This window comes from Ambystoma mexicanum, chromosome 1p (genome assembly GCF_040938575.1).
Source record: "Ambystoma mexicanum isolate Mex_15411 chromosome 1p, UKY_AmexF1_1, whole genome shotgun sequence".
In the NCBI taxonomy this organism is placed as follows: domain Eukaryota; kingdom Metazoa; phylum Chordata; class Amphibia; order Caudata; family Ambystomatidae; genus Ambystoma; species Ambystoma mexicanum.
The window spans coordinates 1,232,210,367-1,232,231,467 of record NC_090921.1 but is presented as its reverse complement, the minus strand read 5'-3'; positions in this window follow the sequence as shown (position 1 = coordinate 1,232,231,467).

Sequence of the window (21,101 nt, the reverse complement as noted above, 5' to 3'; positions counted from 1 at the left end):
ACGAGCAGGTGGACAGAGGAAGATGTTGGGTGAGACTTAAATTTAAGGTGGGGAAGTGTTTCTCATGTTCCGTGACTGCAGCCTCAAAAGCACTCCAAAAACACCCCACCCTGCAGATCGGTGCTTCACAGTACAAACATAGCACTGTGACCCTCAAAAGGTAAGGGTCAACAGCATACTGTATGACCTGTGAAGCCGCCACTGGGATCCTCTGCCCCAAAGGGGTATTCTCTGTGGTAACAGGAGCAGTTGAAGATGATGGGGTGGAGGATGTCAATGTACACTTACCTGGGAAAGGTATCGCTTTCCTCAGAGCAGTCAGGTGGTTAGATTTTATGTGACGCCTCATGGAAGTTGTCTCATAGGAATAACACTTTGCACTCAGTGCATTGAACCTTGCTTGCACAAGCCTTCATGACATTTCCAACGGTCGTAGAAAATTGCCACACCCAGGACTCACTTCAAGTACTGGAGATAGGGACTTTCTCCACCTCATCCTCTTCTTCCTCTTGATCCTTATCCAGGCCCTCCAGATTGTGATGGTGGTGGTGGTGGTGGTGGTGGTGGCGGAGTGGTTGGGAAGCAGAGATGGCCATGGCAGATGCCATTGACGCAGTATTGCAAGTTATCTCCAAAGTTGGTGCTGCAAGATGCTCTCTCCTGGATAGCCAGACTGGAAATGAGGAAAAGTAATAGGTGTGCCCCTTCTGAGCAACTGTTTGCAGACAGTCATGCTGTCCGTGGAAAACAGAGCCACAAATAGGCCTTGAAAAGATGTAAAAAGTTGCCAGATCAATCAAGAATGGGTCTGGGAACTCTGCAAGAGTAAAGTTTCACCTTCAAACACTCTAGATTGGTGGAAAATCCAGTTTTAAACTGTCTGCGGTCAAGAACACCATTCGCGGACACATCCATCAAGCGGCATGGGTGCGAACACATGATGACGGGACATGGCTGTCCACGGCCATGACGGCCATCAGCGGACATCCATCAGGCGGGAATCGCAGGGACCATGCGCTGGATGTCCTTAGAACAGGCTCAATGTCTGCAGACTAATTAAAAGTGCAGCATGTGAAACAGGACAGGTCTGGACATCGTGACTGTCCAGGGGCACCTCCATTTTGAGTGGGACACCCCGGACATTCATACTGTCTGCAAACTCATAATGGAGCTTTAAAAAACAATATCACAAAATGATATACAGCACATTTTTAGTTCACAAAAATATATGTATTCATGAAAGGGTTCGGGCAGCGGAATGGGAACCGTAAATTGGAGAATTACGAATTTCTGTAGAATAATGATGAGGGCAGGAAGGGAGTGAGGTTTCATCAAAGTATCTTTCATTAAGAGGTTCAGAATTCAATGCTGTTGATTGCTGGGGTATCAATATGTATAATACAATAAAGAGTAAGATAACACGTCTTGTTTTACTTACATCCAACCCCCTTTACACAGGAACTCTATAAGGTTTTCCGGCATCACTAGTCCTGACAAAATGGACCGTCTGCTATAATTGATTAAAAAATGTGTATAACAAATTTTTATTCAAATAATTCGAACTGAATTTAAACATAAAACACTACCCTCACCTAACACAGTGTACTAAACACTTGATTGCTGGGGACAAGGGGGACAGGTGCAAGAAGGACAGTGATAGGGAACATTTTTAATTACATGATTTTTCATATATTGTAAAAGTTCTTTAAAATCATTACTTAATTCATTTAATTTTGTAGACAAGTTCATGATTTGATTATTTACAGTTGAGGATAGGGCCTCTGTTGGCAAATCTTGGGATTGTGTACAATTGAACCGGGGTAGGGGTATGGTTACTTCATGAAAACTATGTACTGTAAGAAAAACAGAAATTATTATTTTAGTAAGGTGTGTACAAATTACATTATTTGTTTACATTAAGATATGTATTGTGTACCATTAGATATGTTATTGTCACTCATTTCTTATTTTGGGAAGTTCTCCTCTAAACACTCAAGTGTGTTTGCCATTTCAATGAAGAAAATAAAGTGCTTCTGTCTTATAACACATGTTTATATAATGAAAGCTAATAATAGAGAAATAAATACAATGCACTTACTATTTAGTGCATGCAGAGTTCTATTGAGGAGATTATATGAAGTGTACAGTTTTGGTTTTGATTGTAATGTGTACTGTATGTGTGCTAAATGAACAAATCATTCGTATTTGTTGAAGTAAGTGTTTGTACAAAAGGGTCTATTTGTGTGTTGTAAACATTACAATGATTGTATGTACATGTGTTTGTTGTTTGATGGCTATAACGTTTTTGGGTCTCCCCTATGATTCTGGGCTTTGTGAATGCCTTCCGACGTCCATGGACTAACGCACTATCTGTGGACTCCATAGATGCCACATTGGGGATGAGTATAATATAAGGAACCTGTAGCAGATTAAGGGTGCACTATTTAAACCTATGACATTCACTGAAAAAACTTTGTTAAAGGGAAGTTATTGTTAAGTTGCACTAAAAAAACCTATGATATTCACAATAAAAACCTTGTTAAAGAGACGTTCTGGTTAAGTTGCACTAACAAAAACCCATGAAAATCATTGAAAAAAACTTTTTTAAAGGGATGTTATGGTTACAAGTAAAACCGGAAAAAAAAACTTGAAATTCATGGTATGCTAAGCAAACATAACTTGAGCCACCTCCATGCACTGCTAAGACCTTGGACATCAAAGATGACATCACACATGTCATTGATGACATCACTGATGACATCACATACACAATTAATTTTGATGAAATGTACCTATAAGAGGCTGTTTTTATAATCTGCCAACACCTATACACTACCAGTTCAAGGTGACTGACTGAGCACCCAGGGGACACCCCCTGACACAGAATTATTGTACTGTTCTATGACCACCATGACCAGTCCTCCACCTGATTCCAAGTAGGATACATTTCATTTAATGCCTTGCCCTCAATTTGACTTCAACCCCTGACATACAGGTTAATCCTACCTCTGCCACACTAACACATCATAACACTCAGACCCAGACTCCTGTCTGTCACAATTGCATGTGTGACTAGGACACCCAGCCCAGCTATTATTTCCAGAACCCACATACCTACAGACCTTGCCATCTTTACTCTTACAGGATCACAATAACCATAGTGTAAGCCAAAGGACCTGAACACCTGACTAGGCATGTTTTTGGGAGAGAGTGCAGTGTCATGCCTAGGGGCATTGTGAGTCCCTGCCTATCCAGCAGGCCCTGAACCTAATTGTGACACATGGGATCCCCAATGAATTACAAAGGACCACCATGCACACACCATCGGGCTACACATATACTACACCTTTGACTGGTTACAGATAGTTGCTTAGGTGTCACATGCATTCCATTGATATTGATATTGATATTTGTTTATATTGCGCTCAGACACAAGTGTTTCAGAGCGCAGCAAGGGAACAGGGGAGAAAAAAAAAAACAACGATCTTACTAGGCCCAGTGACATTGTGAAAGCGCAAGTGCATGGGAGAGGGAGAGGGGAAAAGTGTATTGGAGGGGGGAGAAATGGAAAGTGTGGAGAAAAGGAGAAAACAGATAAATAATAACACATAAATAAATAATAAATAATTAAGGCAACAAACAGTGGGAGTGCAATTAGCAAGTGGCAAGTGCTGGGTTAAGGCAGCAGACAGGGTATGTCTGATAAGTGCAGGAAGAAAAAGGGGGGCTGTATGTGTACAGTGCAATGGGAGGCCCGGAGGCAGTGCAGGATGGTGGCAGGGTGAGCAGGTACCTAGGCCTGGAAGCTAGAGGGTAGGCCAGGTACACAGTGCCAAGAGAGAACAGATCAGCATGGGAGAGGAGGGGCGAAGGCAGAAGCAAAGAGGAAGGTCTTAAGGTGCTTTCGGAACCGGAGATGGTTCTCCTCAAGTTTCAGAGTGGCAGGGAGGCTGTTCCAGAGGGAGGCCCCAGCCGTAGTCAGATATCTGCCCCCAGCTCCTTTCTTAGAAAAACGACTGACCCTGAGGGAGTTAGAGGTAGAGGAGCGAAGAGCTTAAGAGGGGAGGTATTTGCGGAGCGATAGCTGAAGTTATTTTGGACCCAAGCCCCAGAAAGCCTTGTACACAATGAAGAGGGGTTTCAATTTAATCCTTGCATCAGTTGGGAGCTAATGGATATTTTCAGAGCTGGAGAGATACGATCACAGGGTTTGAGGCCAAGGACAGTCTTGCAGTCCTGTTCTGGATTAGTTGCAGAGGGCGGAGAGTAGAGGCAGGTAGATTTAGAAAGAGGTTGTTAAAGTAGTCCAAACTAGAGAGAACAAGAGCTTGGGAGATGGTGAGCTTCTGGGGGAAGGAGAGGAAAGGCAGAGTACCTCTGAGGAGGTGAAGTAAGAAGTTTGATTTTTTAGAGACATTAGAGATGTGGGCGGAGAAGGAAAGTATGGAATCAAAGATGACCCCAAGGTTCTTAGCTCACAGGTGGGGGTAATGGGAGGGCCAAGAGAGGCTGACTAGAGAGTGAGGGGAAAGGAGGGTGAAGGTTTGCCGATGAGGAGGATCTCAGTCTTGCTGGCATTTAGACAAAGATCATTGACGACACACCAATCTTGAATGGCAGTTAGGCAATCAGAGATGACAGAAGGCGAGGAGGATGTGGAGGGCAGTCTAAAAATGAGTTGGATGTCATCAGCATAGCACTGGAAATTAGAGCAGAAAATGTCAATGCAGTGGGCAAGAGTTGCCAGGTATTGGTTGAAAGGCCAGGGCGAGAGGTTAGATCCCTAGGGAACACCACAGGTAGAGAGCAAGATAGATGATAGGAAGGACCCAAGTTGGACGGAGAAGGTCGATCAGAGTGGAAAGAGGTTAGCGAGGCCAGAGCCTGATCGGTGATACCCAGGCTATCACGGAGACTGTTGCGCAGGATGGTATGTTTGACCGTGTCGAAGGCGGAGGAGAGATCGAATAGGATGAGGACAAAGGGAATGTTAGAGTCAAGGTTGGAGAGCAGATCTTCACGGGTGTTCAGGAGAACAGTTTCCATGCTTCTGGCAGCTCTCAAGCCAGGCTGGTGGTCATGTAGACAGCCAACAGAGTCTGAATAAAGGTTAAGCTAAGAGATGGCCAGCTTTTCAAGGAGTTTGCACAAAAAAGGAGCGATGGAAATTGGGCAAAAAGTTGGCCAGACAGGAAGGATCAGCAGTGGGTTTCTTGAGAAGAGGATGCACAAGAGAGTGCTTCAGATGGGAGGGGAAAAATCCTGAGGCAAAGGAGTGGTTGTAGAAATTGGCCAGGGCCGGAGCACGGGTATCAATGTGGTCCTTGATGGTTTTAGAGGAACAGGGATGAACCTGTTTTGATGAGGCTTTCATAGACCAGACTTGACGAGCGACCTCATCAGAGGAGAAAAGAGAAAAGGATGAGAAAGAGGGTGGATGGAGGCTGAAGGAGGGTAAGCATGCAGAGACGGAGAGGGAAGGTGAGAGGGAGGGGAGGAGAGGGTGAACATGATTTCCTTGGTTTTTGAGATAAATTGAGAAGCAAGAGCATTGCAAAGAGCCTGTGAGGCAACAGGAGGGGTAGAGACTGCAGCCGGGTTGGCCAGCTCCTTGCAGATTTTAAAGAGTTTGGCTGAGTTATTGGATGCTGCAGAGACACAAGCTTGAAAGTGGACTCTCTTCATGGTGAGGACAGAGAGTCGGTATTGCCTTTGGAGCTGGTGACAGGCCAGTTTGTCAGAGGATGAACAAGAAGCCTTCAATTTTCTCTCAGCTGCCCTACACCTATATTTAAGTGTATAGGTCAGAGTCATACCAGAAATTGCACTTGGCTTTGGACTTCAAACAGATCCTCATGACAGGGGCAAGAGCATCAAGAGTATCAGAAATAGAAGAATAGAGAAGCGACAGGGCTGTGTCAGGATGTGCGTCAGCCAGAGGTGGAGGTGAAGGAGAGAAGGTTTCGGCAAAAACCTCAACTGACACACGCTTCATGGGCCGGATGTCCAAGAAGGTAGGTGGCAATGTTGGGGTAGGCTTGGCCTGGGGGGTAGGGATGGAGAGATGAGAAGAGAGGAGGGAATGATCCCTCCAGAAGAGAGGAGTGGTCAGAGAGATGGAGAGGGGGAGGTCAGAAGAGATCAAGACATCGAGTATGTGCCCTGCAGTGTGAGTCGGGCCAGAGTGGAAGATGGACAAGGAGAGGGAGTCACAGAGGTCACAGAAGAGTAAAGAGGAGGAACAAGGAGAGTCTAGATGGATATTGAGGTCCCCGAGGAGGAGAGGTTGAGTGGTAAATACCAAGACGGAGGAGGAGAGATCCGACCCACTCAGAGAGAAATTAGGTAATTTAACAAGGAGGTTGATAGATGATAGGAATGGTAAGAGAATGGCTAGGAGAGAGAGATAGCCTACAGACAAGGCATTCAAAAGAGGAGTAGGTTTGAGTGGGAATGATAGAGGCAGGAATTCACTCATGAAAGATAAGGGCTACCCCACCACCGGACCTGGAGGATCTGGGTGCAGAGAGGATCTTGTAGCCATCAGGGAGGAGAGTGTCAAAGCTTGTGACAGAGCTGGCCGTGAACCATGTCTCCATAAGACCAAGGACATCAATGTCTAGTTCTTCAAGGAAGTGGCAGATGTATAAGGAGTGTTTGACAGCAGAGCGAGAGGAGAGAGTGGCAAGATGAAGAAGGTTGCCAGCCTTAAAGACCATCTGGGGAGGGGTACTGATCAGATCTACGCCCTGGGGAGGGGACGGAGCCCTAGGAGGGGAAGAGGAGGAGTGGAGGAGTGAGAGGGAAAGGTAGCCAAGGGGGGAAAGGAGGGGACAGCAGGAGAGGAGAGGAAATTGATAAGGTGAGAAAAACGCCTATCGAAGAGGAGGAGGTTGGCCTGAGGGCCATGGACCATGACAGTGCCATTAGGTAGACATTAATGATGACTTCAGAGGAGTCACCACAACTTTGCCAGCACCAAGTCAACATTGATGAGGTTGTGCAAAGTCATAAACACGTGATCATCTTCTTCCAGCGCCCCTCTGATCAAATAGCACCTAAAGACATGCCAGACAGATGAATGCCCGGGTATTTATTTCACTGTTGAAAAAATGTCTGTGGTGATGTTGCCACCAATTATTCAAAAAGGAAAAATAGTCCATTGTGTATCCAGTCTATTACTTGTAGACATTTGACAGATTTTTTACTGTGTTTTTTTTTTGCTAATTGTTTGCTGCAAAGTTCACATGGATTGTTAGGTGAGACAATATGGGATGAGGATCGTGTTCAGTGAGTGAGGGGTGGCAGGTGGTTCCCTCCTGAATTTTTCAGCCAAATAATCTGTAAATACACACGGGGGTGAAATGTCTTCCGTAAAAATAGAAAACCATTCCAGAGCCCTTGAAAATACAGATGTCAAGGCAATGTCCAGGGGTGAGGAGTACACGTTCAGGTCCAAAAAGTACAGATACAAAGAGGGTGCGAAGGTTTCACACAGAATCATAAGGGTTTTACTGGAGGTGTCAACTGTCCAAGAGGATGGCTCAGAGGCCATACAGGGGCTGTCACCTGTAAAAGGGGGTCAGGAGCAATATAGGCGTTGTCTGCTGTCCAGGGGGGTTGCAGAGGTTGGGCGGGGCAGAGGGCTGCAGGAGTCAAGGAGGTCAGTTGACAGCAGGAGAAATGGGGGCCAGCCTATTCTGGTGATACGGTGGTGCAGGTATTTTTGGATCTTTTTAAACTAGGCCACGTAGTGTTTTGCCCTACTTTTGCTGTGAGATTTCAAAAAAGAGCTCTGGGGGTTCCCTTCTGGAGTATGCTCTCCTAAGCTCCCCAGCACAGCTTTCTGATGCAGGTGTACACTATGATAGGCGTGAATCAGTAAACGTATATGATGTGCTCCACCATCATTACCTGGCGTAAACGTGAGTTATATACACCCCCTCACCCCCTTTTAGGCCTTTCAGGTCCTTCTAAGGCGGTAATGGCATGTTGCTATGGAAACCTGCGTAAGCTGTCAATTGCTCAGTTTAATCAGAACTCTGTGGTGTACAATACATCATGACAAACATGAGCTCCAAAGAACTCGCTTTCCTTAATGAGTAACGTGAAATACCTGTGTAAAATCAACGTGCTAACATTCTATGCATGAATTTTACATTATTCATAAATTGAATATATTTGTATGACAGAGAGGGGCACAGATCATATTTTATGATTCTGCCTCTCCCTTCCTTTCCGCCATACAAATACTCCAGCATTTACACCATCATGACAATTTCGTTCTGGTGTAAATGCTGTGGATTCCTGTGAATCCACCCGCTTTTTACACCTGAAAAGGAACCCATTGCAAATGCTGCCTATTACCAATAAGTGGTAGGCAGCATGTACTCAATTTGCACTGCAGAATGCAAAAGGGAGTCGTGAAGGCCATTCCGCATCCATCCGAAACCTTCCTTTTGCAATTCGAAGTGGAAGTGATGATAGCGGCACAGTGGTGCAGCGAGTAGAGCGCTGGCTTTGACATCTGTGCAAAGCTTGCCAACGCAGGTTTGAATCCTGGCAGGGCCGAACTCAGCCTTTCATCCTTCCGAGGTCACACACCGTGGGTAATAAGCAGCGCTCAGATACCTGAGGGTTCGTAGCGCTATATAAATGCGAAATTATTATTTAATTAATTGTAGGGAGGCGTCCTGTTTTCATGTAAGTGAAAATGTATGTGGTCCCCTTTGTGTTGTGTGCAGGGTTTTCGAAAATCATCCTGAGAGGATTCTAATCCATGTTCAAGCAGGTTCCAATGCTGCCAGTGTATAAACAAAATGTCCTCTGGAGCAATAATCTGTCCAAATAGCCATGAGAAGGCACCGTCTTCAACAAACATGTGAATCAAAGGTTGATATATATGTGAGGCCCCTTATAGGCACCCCCCCAAAAGTATATATTTTTTAATGGTGATGTTTTTTCCTCAAAAGCTCTGCATAAAAACACCAGTCGTAAAAAACGGGTGTCGATGAAATGACATAGAACCCTCATTGCTGAAACAACAAAATGGTGTTTTCACTCTGTGGAGTTTGGGATGCTTTTGGCGTGTTTAACAGAGTTCTTACATATGAGCCCTGGATAATTTTCAATTTTGCTTGGAGAAAAGCACCTTGATTACTGAGCATCGGTCCTCAACTGGTAAACTTGTTGGAGCCACGGATTATCCAATATTCAGTAAGATTTCAAGGAGGAAGCATTTGTGCTTAAAGAAGAAAAATCAAATTGATTTTTCGTGGTTTGATCCAAACAAGAATGATGGAGTTCCAAAGTGTTAATTTCATTTTCTCAATCCATATGTGTTATGTTTCAGGAGAGGTGGTGTCAATGGGAATCCACGTGATACGACCGCGGCTGAATTTGCAGCGGCCGGAAAGTTTGCATGAGAAAGGTGCGAACTACCAAAAGTTTGCACTTTTCTCATGCGAAAAACATGTACATACCCACACCCACACCCAAACCCACAACACCCCCCCAATCACACCCTCAACACACCTATACCCCCAACATAAACAAACCCCACTTACCCTGTCTTCACGCTGGTTCCCTGCAGCGCCAGTTCCCTTTCACTTCCATGATCGGGAACCAGTGCCGCAGGGTCCTTTTCTTTTTTTTTTCTTTTACGGGGGCTGCAGGGGTTTCCCCCACAACGCTCGCTCACGATACTGTAAAGTATAGTGAGCAGGGTGTTGCGGGGGACACCCCCGCAGCCCCTTTTTATTTTTTTTGTTAGGGAATGCATTTTCCGAACGTTTTGCCCATGCAAACCTTTATAGTCGGTAAAAATGTACAAAACCGTCAATGGAAGGCCGGGTCTCTAAGGGGCCAGGAGGGAACCCGAAAAGGGGAAAACATGCAACAATGACCCACATGCGCTCCCAAAATAATCATCTGGGCTGCCCTACAAGCTAGTATCAGTCCTACCATAAGGTAACAAAGTGCACTGGACCACAATAGCAGAGGGTCCAACCAAGGACCCTATCTCATGCAGAAGATGGTCTTGCTAGTTTTGATACAAGTGAAGACAGTACATTGCAGCCCTTCAATGTCTGACCTGTCCTACAGGATACTAGCTCTCAGCGGTCCGCTGCTCAGGTGTGGCTCAGAGATTAAGTCTGTGGCTCCATCTAGGCTGCACAGATCGCATGCACCGACATCAACACTGTTGCTGCTATTGATTCACGCTGGCATATCGTGGTTGTCTAGACCCGACCAGAGGTCTGACCAGTGCTTCGTCCCTCACTGCATGCTCGGGCAGGTTCACCAAGCTGTGTGGGCTCTCCCCCTCAGCAGTGGCATCTCCTCGTCCTCCAAGGAAAATTGAGTTAGGATGATGGTGGTCATGGCACTATCAAAGCTTTGAATATTACACTGACTGAACTGAAGTTAATAATGCTAGCAAAGTTTGATGTTTATGCAAGAGTTCACCAAACTAATTTCAGATTTGGAAGTTTCATATAAATGTACCTATACCGTCCATCCCGTACAATTTTGGTGTATGTACGAACAGCCAATGGGGAGATTTGAAAAATACTTTTATTCTTGCGACGAATATTATACACGAGACCAGGAGCTGTGACGCGTTCCATAGTCTAGTACTATGATAGAATCCAACAACATAGGGGAAAGGAACATCTCTGCCCATGTGTGCTTGAAAAGTAGTGCGTGAATCTGCAATGTCTAGGCCCAAATGCAAAGGACCACTCCCCTAGGTAAAGAAAAACAGCCAAGCAAGAGAACGGATAGGCAGTTGTGATTGGAAAGGGGGAGGGTGCTAAATGCAGCATCACGCATGAGAACAGGAAACAACCTAAGCATAGCTCAAACAAGAAATACGCGATAGGAAGTTTCATCGCAGGTTTTTCCATCGAGGGAGAATTCCGCACATTTTTCCACCACATTTTACCACAAATGCATGTGGGGGTGGGCTAGCTAACAATAACAGTAGGGGGATTGGCAGGTCCAGCGGGGGGGAGGGTGGCTCTCCCTGCATACATTTATTTGCGATAAAATGTCCTACAAAATTAAAGATTAGGTGAATTCTTCCTTGATGGAAAAAAAAACCGATGAAATCACATAGTACCAAAAAATACCATTGGCAGGTAAATAAAATGGTTAAACAAGTACAGATGGATAGTTACAGCCAGGCAGCGAGATGAGAGGGGAAGCATTCCAGTACAGGGTCTGGCGCGCAGTCAGGAGAAGGGCGGCAAGTGAAAAACCTAAATATACCCTCTCAAGATTTTCATTGTGTGGTTTCCTCCTCTTTTGATCTTGTTTTACTAAATATAACGGCACATAGGTGCATCACTCCATCTTTACTGGAAAGGTAGAATTATTGCAGTTCCGGAATGAATTCTGGTGCGTTCCCTTCCTCCTCAATAAGCACGCTCTGTGGAATCGATGTTTAACGTAATTGCTCTCTGCGCCAATTAATTAGTAAACACTCTTGTCCTCCACATTTCCACTTGAGCTCATAGGGCACCAACTGAGAATGTGATGAGAGCAAACTGCGCGCATATTTAATTTATTTCCGGGTAAGAGGATGGTTATGCCTACCCTTGTGTCTCCGTGGCTGGAGTCTTCAGTTAGTTATGAGAGTTCCTGGGCTCGTAAACAATAACGAATCAGGCGCCTGTGTGTTCACACGTGGAACCTAGGCCAGTATTCTGTGACGGCAAGTAAAGCACTGCGTCACTCTTTCCCATTATCAGATTCCCGTGCATCTTTTCTTCACTTTCCCTCGTATCTTCTGCTACCTGCTGTTCATTGTCTGTCCGCTCTTTTCTTATTGCCCTGTCTCTGCCTTCCCCTTTTCATTTCTCCCGTTCCCTTCATTTCCTTGGTCCCCATCGCCCATTTCCTCATCACCCTCTTCCTTTGCTTGGGCGAGCCGTCTTTTCTAATTGCCTGTTCCACCTCCAATAGTTGCTTTACACTGGTGGATAGATCAGTTTGCTGGAAAACTACAACGGCTTCACACGCAGCAGTGAACAGCTTTCTGTAAACATTTTCTAATTTCAAATGCTGCATAATACAGTAACCAAATTCACACTGTTTAAAATAGAGATTACTAAACAACACAACGTAAAATTGCAACATGTTTTTCCTCATACGCACATTCCGAGGTCTATACTGTCTGTGATGCTGCGTGCATTGATATTCTCTTCAGTATTGCCAGTCAGTCAGAATCATCCAGAAACTAACGTGTACCTCCAAGTTCCTTCAATAAAGTGCAATTGCGCATATGTACCCACGTTTACGAACTTGATAGTTGCAGAGACAGTTAGAGTTGTAGTTGTAACAAGTCGCAACCTGAACTCACGTATAATCAATCACTCCTCAAATTGACGCCACCCATTATTTAATACGGAGTGGAAGGGCGTAGGCCAGAGTCTACAACCTTTCCTTCACTGAGGACTTTATCTAATCAATAAATATATTATCCTTCTCTGTAATTAAAACATATTGACATTTTTCAATTATTTCATGGTGCAGCTGATATGGCATCTGTGCCAACTCACCACAGAGTACATAAGACTGCATATTTGCAGCCTTTTTTTATTGGGGTCCAGTATCCTGCACCCCCCTAATATAACCACTCGTCCCCCAGTCTCAGATGTTCCCTTTTCACCTATCTGACCCCCTAATAAATACGACAAATAAACGCAGTGAAATGGCCCTTCACTAAGGAAAAGGCTGAAATGAGTTAGATGGATACTGTTGCTCTCTCCTGTTGCCCGTCGACAGCCGGCAGACTCGCCTTACCGTTTCCACCACCTGATATCTGTATTTGTATTTTATTGAATTTATGAAATGCCAAAGGTGCCAAAGGTGCTGAACAATACAAGGGAATCCAAGAACAGTACAATTCAAAGTGTAACAAATTGGGTATGCGTAAAAGTTACATCAGCACAGAGAGAGAGAGCAAAGAATGTTTGGAAGCAAGAGAAGATTGAAGGTGTAGAGGAGGTCCCAGATAAGGCCTGCACTCCAGTCACTCGTGTTGAAGTACAGAGAACGTACTTACCAAGGTACATGGCGTATAAGGAACAAATGAACCAACAGAGAGCTGCATTAGGACTCTGTCCAGTGCCCATCAGAAGTGCAATACCCTTTGAAGTGCCTATAACCAGACAACCATGGGCAGTACGGTACCCATTGAGACAACTGTACCAGCAGCTGACACGAAATGAAGACTACTTACAGACCGTCCAAGAAGAGACCCAAGGAGCCCTATTGGAGGGTAAATGGTGATGACATAAGAGCCCAGACAGACGTACAGATGAACATAAACGACAAACGAAAGATGACACACAAGGGCGAAATACAAAGAATAAAGATGTAATGGACGTGTAAGAACAAACGATGTTGATACATGAAGAGACGTAAGGAAACGTAGCTGTGAAACAACATGGAAGTCTTCAACCAGTTAACGCTTGTAAATAGGCTTGAAACGCAAGAAGCTAAAGAAACGGTACTGCTTGCTATGCTTAGTAGAAGAATAGAGCGGCAAGCGCCATCTATATATCTACCTCAAATAAAGCACATTATACAAGTGCAACTCCATTTTGTAAAAGCAGGAGTATGCCCAGACTGCAAGGGGCCTACTAGGCCGAGATTCATATACAAGCTAAAGCCAGGAGGAAGGAGCGGAATCGAAACTCAGTAAGAAGTAGCTCATGGTTCGGAATTCGAGGTCAACCTAAGGAAGGGAGGAGAGCAGCAACTTCGGAGAATCAAAAATTCAGAGCATAGCAGCCAGCCTGTGAAGGCAGAGATAAGGAGGCCCCAGGCAGGTGGTGAGGTTAAGGAAGAATCAAATACACAAAATAGAGGGAAAATGAAGCAAATTCACGGTGAACAGACACGTGACCGGCCAAGCGCAAACAGGTACCAACGTCTGATGTCACCCAGAACCCAAGGATGCCATAACTTTTCCTGATAAGAAGCTACAGTTTCGAGGCCATCCTCGGCCAACTAATTGACACATAGCCCTAAAAGACTGAGTTATGGGAAGGAGGCAGGGTGAATCTTGGGGCACAAGGCACCTGGGTGTCTATTCTGCATGCTAATTAAAGTGGGGATTTATGTTTAGGGGTGTAACCTGCCCAATCACAATGGACCAAGTAATCTAGGGTCCTATAGCTAGTAGAACCAATAGGACGTTGTACTTGTAGTGACGTCTATCATGAGCGATGTAGAGGGAAGGGCTTAGAGGCCCACCCGATAAGAGTTTTCCAATCCTCATGCACTGTTACCATATACAGATATAATACCTATAGTAAAGTTACATTTCCTAACCAATAGAATTGCATGTTAATTTTGAGAGTTACGAATTTTGGGTATAACTGTTGCTGTCTGAATGAAGAATTTGGAAGTTGAAGCGAGACAAGCAATCGCAACATTGCTGATTCCCTTTTGTTTCACCGTTTCTTGTACTTGTCATTAAACAGACTTCCCTTTGCCAAACTGTTTGAGTTTTCCTTATTGAGTAGTGTTGGAGTAAGTGAATCCTGCACCCCATCCCTCACATGGTGCAGCTATCTTGTATTACAGGTACTCGAGGTTGAGCTCTGACCTAAGGGCCCGTCAGAGGACACTCCGCCCTCCTGTACACTTGGTAGCGTGAGGATGGTTCCCTGACCATCTATTATTGATTAATTAATACTAAGACACCCATAGACCGACAGCACAAAGTAACTCTAGGCCTTCGGCTGAGTAGACTGAGAAGCTTCCTGTGGACAATGATAGAATAATCCGAAAATCTGCAGTGGGTCTGAAGGAACCTGCCTTACAGAGCATAACCCTTCTCATTCCCACAGGCAGCCAATCGGACGAAAAGACTGCAAGAGGCTGGAACGAAGGGGCGGTGATCCCGAAGTTCCAGAGAGGAAAAGATGCGAGCGGTGAGTGAAACAATAAACTCATTACTTTGGCAAATGTCTTGTAGGCACTAGAACAAGTAAGGGAAAGGTAACGGAGGGTGGCGGAAGAAAAAATTAAAATAGTTAGAAGTAGGGGTTAATGACTCGAGTATAATAGAGAAAAAAGTAAGTTACCGGGAGGACACCCAGGAGAAAATGTAGGTTACCGGGAGGACACCCGAGAGAAAAAAGTAAGAGGATTTGCGCTTTAATATAGTGGTTAGAAGAAACATGAACTCAGAGCCCAAATAATGGGGGACAATTAGACTACAGTGACGATTAAAGACGGCACTAAGGGAGTTTGTTTTGTCGGGGTATTGTTTAGAAGTCAGGTATATGTATTTCCAGCTGGACTACGTCTAGTCCGTCTAGTCTGTCAAAAGTCTGTCATGCGTGTCCTGTTATTTGTCAAATGCAAAGAACTGTATCATTGATTGTTTGAAATGAAGTTTGGGTTTTACGCGATTCTGTAACTAAGAGGGAATCGCCAATGGATTGATGTTCTTGAGTAAATTGATGATATGGAATTGTGGCAGGAAGGATTGGATTGGAGCTTGTGTATTTAGTGTTTGTTCATACTGGTGAATGTATTGAAACTGCATAAATATTGTTGGTAACGAATGTTTAAGAATGGAGGAGATTACCCCACTTGCCCATTTATGCAAACAGTTACCCAAGCATGCACCCAAGCTTAAAAAGTACAGCACTGAGTGGGTTAAGGGTACAGCCCACAAGATGTTTATGCTGTGGCCACAGAATGGGTCCCTATCCAAAGCCGTCTTACAGCATATGACGACTTATCTACATGTTACATACACAGGTAAAAAGTTAAAGAAACACCTTGCTGTTCTGTAACTATGGAAGATGTTCTAACAGATGAAGGAGGAAGACCACCTGCAGACTGGATATTAAACGTATGCACGGAGGGGGGTGAGACGCCTACCACGCCACCAGCCCCGCCTGAGCCAGTCATCGAGGGAAGTAAGTCAGAGGGACTCTACCCGCTAAGAGAACTCAAGGCAGCCATGGGGTATAGCAACCCCGCATATGAGTCACCTACGTACAGTAGTGACGACAATAAAGGGAAGGATCAGGAAATTAATCTTGCCTCCGCAGACCTGAGGGACAAGGAAAGACGCGATGATGAAAAGAAGGACCAGGTACAGAGTTGTGCACCTCTCATTAAGGAGAGAGGGAAAGAAATGGAAAGGAAGTGAAGACAGAACTGATGAGATAGCATTCGCAAAAGACGAATGGATGTGAGGACAGACATTTTTGAAACTTGATGGAAAAGTAAGTGATGATGTGAGACAGAGAGAGAAGTCTGATGAGACACAAAGGAAGGAAAAAGAGAAGGATAAGGAAATAAGGGACGAGAGAGCGAAAAGGAAAGATAGGCTGAGGCGAGAACAGCTATATCTCGAAGAGCAAGGAATATCGCTCAGTCGCACACAATAGACAGCCTATGAAAAGTACAGGCAGAACATGCAAAATTTGGAAGAAGAGCAAAGAGTACATGAGAAGAGAGTAAAGAGACGAGAAGATGAGGAAGTTGGAAGGGTAAAGGAACGTAGAAATGAAAGGAGAAGGGAAGAAGATAAGACAAGAGAAGAAGCGAGGAAGTGCAAGGAAGTTGATGACGATATAGAACGTAAGTGTAGACAGAGGGCACGGGATCTTGAATATTTGGAGCTTGAAGTTAAAAAACCCAATCCTGTTGTAGAATGGGAAGACATTGAAGAATTCCTTCCTGCATACGACTCAGTACCGGGCACGAGTGGGACAAATATTGATGATGACTTCGAGACCAGAAGCATCGGGGAAACGAGTGATAAAATATACAATGAAATGGGACTGGAACAAATATCCCAAGGGGGAAGGGAAGACGAGCGCTTGGAAAGCATTCAACTGTATGACACCGAGGATGTCACCCGAATTAGTGGGAGCAGGGGACTGTCCCTAGATAGGCTAGAAATTAGCAAGAATGAAGAAGATGCAAGGAGTTGAGTGAACTGGGAACAATCAGCGTCCGACTCCAGTGGGGAAATGGAGGACGAGACGCACAAAGAAGGGAGACAGCGTGAAAAGCGGCTCCCAAGGGACCAAGGGGTACGATGGTCTGACGCCAGCTAGTCCGCACCCAGGGCATTGAAATCCACTGCGCAGCCTGGCCGACATGAGGGAACTCCCCACGGTCAGAGGGGGGTGTCAGCACATGCCTATGTAGACCGACTGAGGACACTGCCAGGTAGACGGCGATGTGGGAATGTTACCCAGGCAATAGATAGGAGAGCTATGGGAAATGAGAAGGAAGACTGCACACTTCAAACCTGCTGCTAGAAAAAGGGGGAATAAAACCACAATATATTCCATGGCCACACATGGATCGAGAGAACCTGAAAAACAAGCTTCAAATACTGACATCGGGAGCTGGGAAGTGGATACACGAGTTAGAAAAAATGACAGGGGGAGTCATACTAGCTATAGGGGACATTAAGGGTCTCCTGATCGCCATACCTAGTGAGAGAGCAGACGATGTGTGGAAACGAGCTGGGTACCATGGTTTAATCATAATTAACACGACCCATGACGGAGCGCCATTTAATAATTGTAGAGCAGCGGTGTGGAAAGCGCTTCGAGTACTATACCCAGACACATCCGATATGGGAGCTATAATGACTCAAAAAATGAAAGAGTCTGAGGATCCGTTAATTTATATCCAGAATTTTCAAGATGCGTGGGTGCTCCAAACACATGAATCTTGGACAAAATCTAGCCTGGTGTTCTACCATATATTGTGCCACGGTTTGCCTGATCCGGTGCAAAAACAGTTCAAGAAATTGGTAGGAGTAGAAGCTAAGCCTTGGACCGAAATACAGTTGACAATTGCACACTACTGCAGATTGTTGCAAGAAAAGAATCGAGAAAAGGAGGCAACTCGCATGGGTGAGGAAGCAAAGCTGGTGCAAAAGAGACTCTCAAAGTATGCTTCCGAAGGGGCCAAGTACACAGCAAGCGACTAACCCATTGCAGAGTAACCAGGATAGCACGGGATTTTACCCAAGGAGAAGAGGATTTAGAGGAAGAGGATGGCAGAGTAATCAGGGAGGTTTTCAGAATAATCAAGGTGGCTTTCAAAACGCACAGATGGGCAGTCCAGACACGGCAAATGGACTAATGGCCTGACCACCACCAGTGCGTTGACTGTGTGGGATGACAGGACACGTGGCGTACGCATGCAGAAGCCAAGGCATCTAGCAAAATGGCCAAGGAATGGGAACAGGCATGGTGAATCAGCCCGCCGTCCCACAACAAGGCGGTGCACAGAATCATACGGTACAGCAGCAAGCGCCAGGTGTGCAGCAAGATGCATTGCAGGGGGTTCAACCTCCAAACTTGGGCAACACGCCACAAGGGCAAACCCAACAGGCACCAACGCAAATGCCTCAGGGAACTGACTCCGGAGGGGGAGTCAACCCTGGAAATGGAGGAAATCCACAAGTATACAGTGGACCGAACCTATATATACAATAGGAAAGCTCACGGGCAACTCTGATGTGCTCTATCCTATCAGTGACACCGGACCCTCACAGGGAAACTAGGGTGAATGTTGTCATAGGGGGTAAAGTATATTCCTTCCTAGTTGACACGGGTGCAACATGCTCATGCAGAAGGGAGGGCAAGTTTTCCTTGTCCGGCGAGGCCATAGATACTCAGAGTTTCACGGGAGCTCACAGGCGAGTTCCCTTTACAGACGTACTCCCAGTCTCCGTAGGAGAGTGAGAAATGATTGTACCTTTACTATATTCCCATCAGACCCCAGTAAACATTTTGGGTCAGGACTTAATGACAAAGTTGAATGTGACCATCTCGTTTACGGAGGAAGGCATAGTATGCTCCACTCCAGGGATGCATTGTTCAAACGTGTACGAAACGATCAGAGCATACTCCGGACGCATAGCCATGAGAGCTATACCATTAGAGCCAGAAGTCTTCGCATATGGTGTGCGTGTGCTCATGGCGGGGTTGTCAGGCCTCGCAAATAGAACTATGAGAAACCCTGATGAGTTCCTATTCAGACCAAGAATACCCATACATAAAGAAAAGGGACAAGTATTTCCCTTAATGATACATACAGCTGCAGTGCGAGGGAAAGTAGCACTGGTTGAAGGGTATGATGATGAAGGCAGACAATGGTGCGCGATTATCACCATTGAAGAAGGGTATCGAGTGACGGATGTCACTGATGATGATCTGTTCGAAGAACACCCTGACCTTGAAGAGATGAGGGTGGAAGTGAGTCTCATATTTTGGGTCAAAATGATCAGACGAGAGGTGCCACAGAGAATGATGTTGGCGCTGATATGTCCAGAATACTTTGATGATGACATGGCCCAAGTACCTGTCATGGTATGGACCACAGGGCCCTATGACGTAGGCCCCCTGAAGGGGGCAGGTGAAGTGAAAATTAAACTGAAGCCAGGAGCAATTTTACCAAGGGCGCGACAATATCCCATGCCCGAGAAGCAGATGAAGGGATTGCAAAGACAATTTCCGCCATGATGGAGCAGAGCATCCTAGTGACATCAAAATCACCCTGTAAAACAGTGTTTTACCCCATCAAGAAATCAAAGGGAGGGTCTTGGCATTTAAACCAAGATTTAAGAGCATTAACCGATATTGTTGAAGCCGAGTTCCCTCTAGTCCCTAATCCATCTACGATTCTGTGTAAGATACCAATCGAGGCAAAATATTTCACGGTGATTGGCTTGAAAAATGCATTCTTCTCAATCCCATTACACCGTGACTCGCAAGATCTGACATCATTTACTTTCAGACAAATGCATCTGAAGAGCATGAGATTGCCACAGGGGTATTGTGAGTCCCCGTCCATTTTCAAAGGAGTCCTGCAAATGGACCTAAGCAATATTGCAGTAGACAGTGTTGTTTTGCAGTATGTGGATGGCATTCTGATCTGCAGCACCGCTGAAGAGCATTGTAGGCGCGTCTCTGTCCAGCTACGGACTATATTGTCTGAGAAAGGATATAAAGTTGACAAAGAAAAGTTACAATACTGTCAACAAGAAGTGCTGTTCATAGGCCAGCTAATCTCAAACGAGGGGAAAAAGGTAACCCCAGAACGGGCTGAAGCCATCATGAACACTGCTAAGCCGCTCACGATAAAGCAAATGGAGAGCTTCCTAGGTCTGTGCAATTATGTTAGAGCATGGGTCTTCGACTACAGCTTGTATACCAAGCCCTTAATTCAGGCCCTAAAGAAGGCCCAGGCATCAAGGGATACGATTGAATGGACTGAGACAATGTAAAAGGTGTTTGCAGAACTTAAAGGGGTGATTTGTAAGGCCCCAGTTCTCGGGATTTCAAATTATGCAGAGGAATTCTACCTGTTCTCACACATGATGGCAGCGTTATGACGGCAGTACTCGCTCAGAGAACCTCACTGGGGTACAAGCCCTTAGCGTACTACAGAGGGAGTTTGGACCCAGTTATGAGAGGCCACTTCCCATGCAAACAAAATCTTGCTGCTGCCGCATTCTCCATAGAGAAGGCGTCATCCATTGTTATGGGATGCTCCATGAAGTTATATGTCGAGCACTCATTATTTGCCATACTAGAAAAACCAAAGGGCACATTGACATCTCAGAGAGCGTCTGCCTATGAGGTCATTATCTCAAACCCATTGATCAAAATAGTTTGTTGTAAAACTGTAAATCCGGCTACATTCATAGCTGAGCCAGTCACAGAGGGAAAACCTATACACGACTGTGCAAACTATGAGGAATTCTATGATGAAATCCCCAGGGTAAAGGAAAATGCCCTGGCAGGTGGTGAGATCATGTTCATTGACGGTTCATCAAGAATCGACCATGAGGATGGACAAAGATACACAAGCGTGGCCGTGGTAAAACACATTGCGAATGGAGATTTTCAGGTACTCGTCATCCATCTAACTATTCTGTGCAAGCTGCAGAACTATTGGCTGCAGAACTATTGGCGTTAATCCTCATCATTGAGAATCATGCAGATCAGGAGGTAACAATGTACAGTGACTCCGCCTATGTGACATCAACTGTGCATGCAGGACTAACATGCTGGAAAAGGAGGGGCTACCTT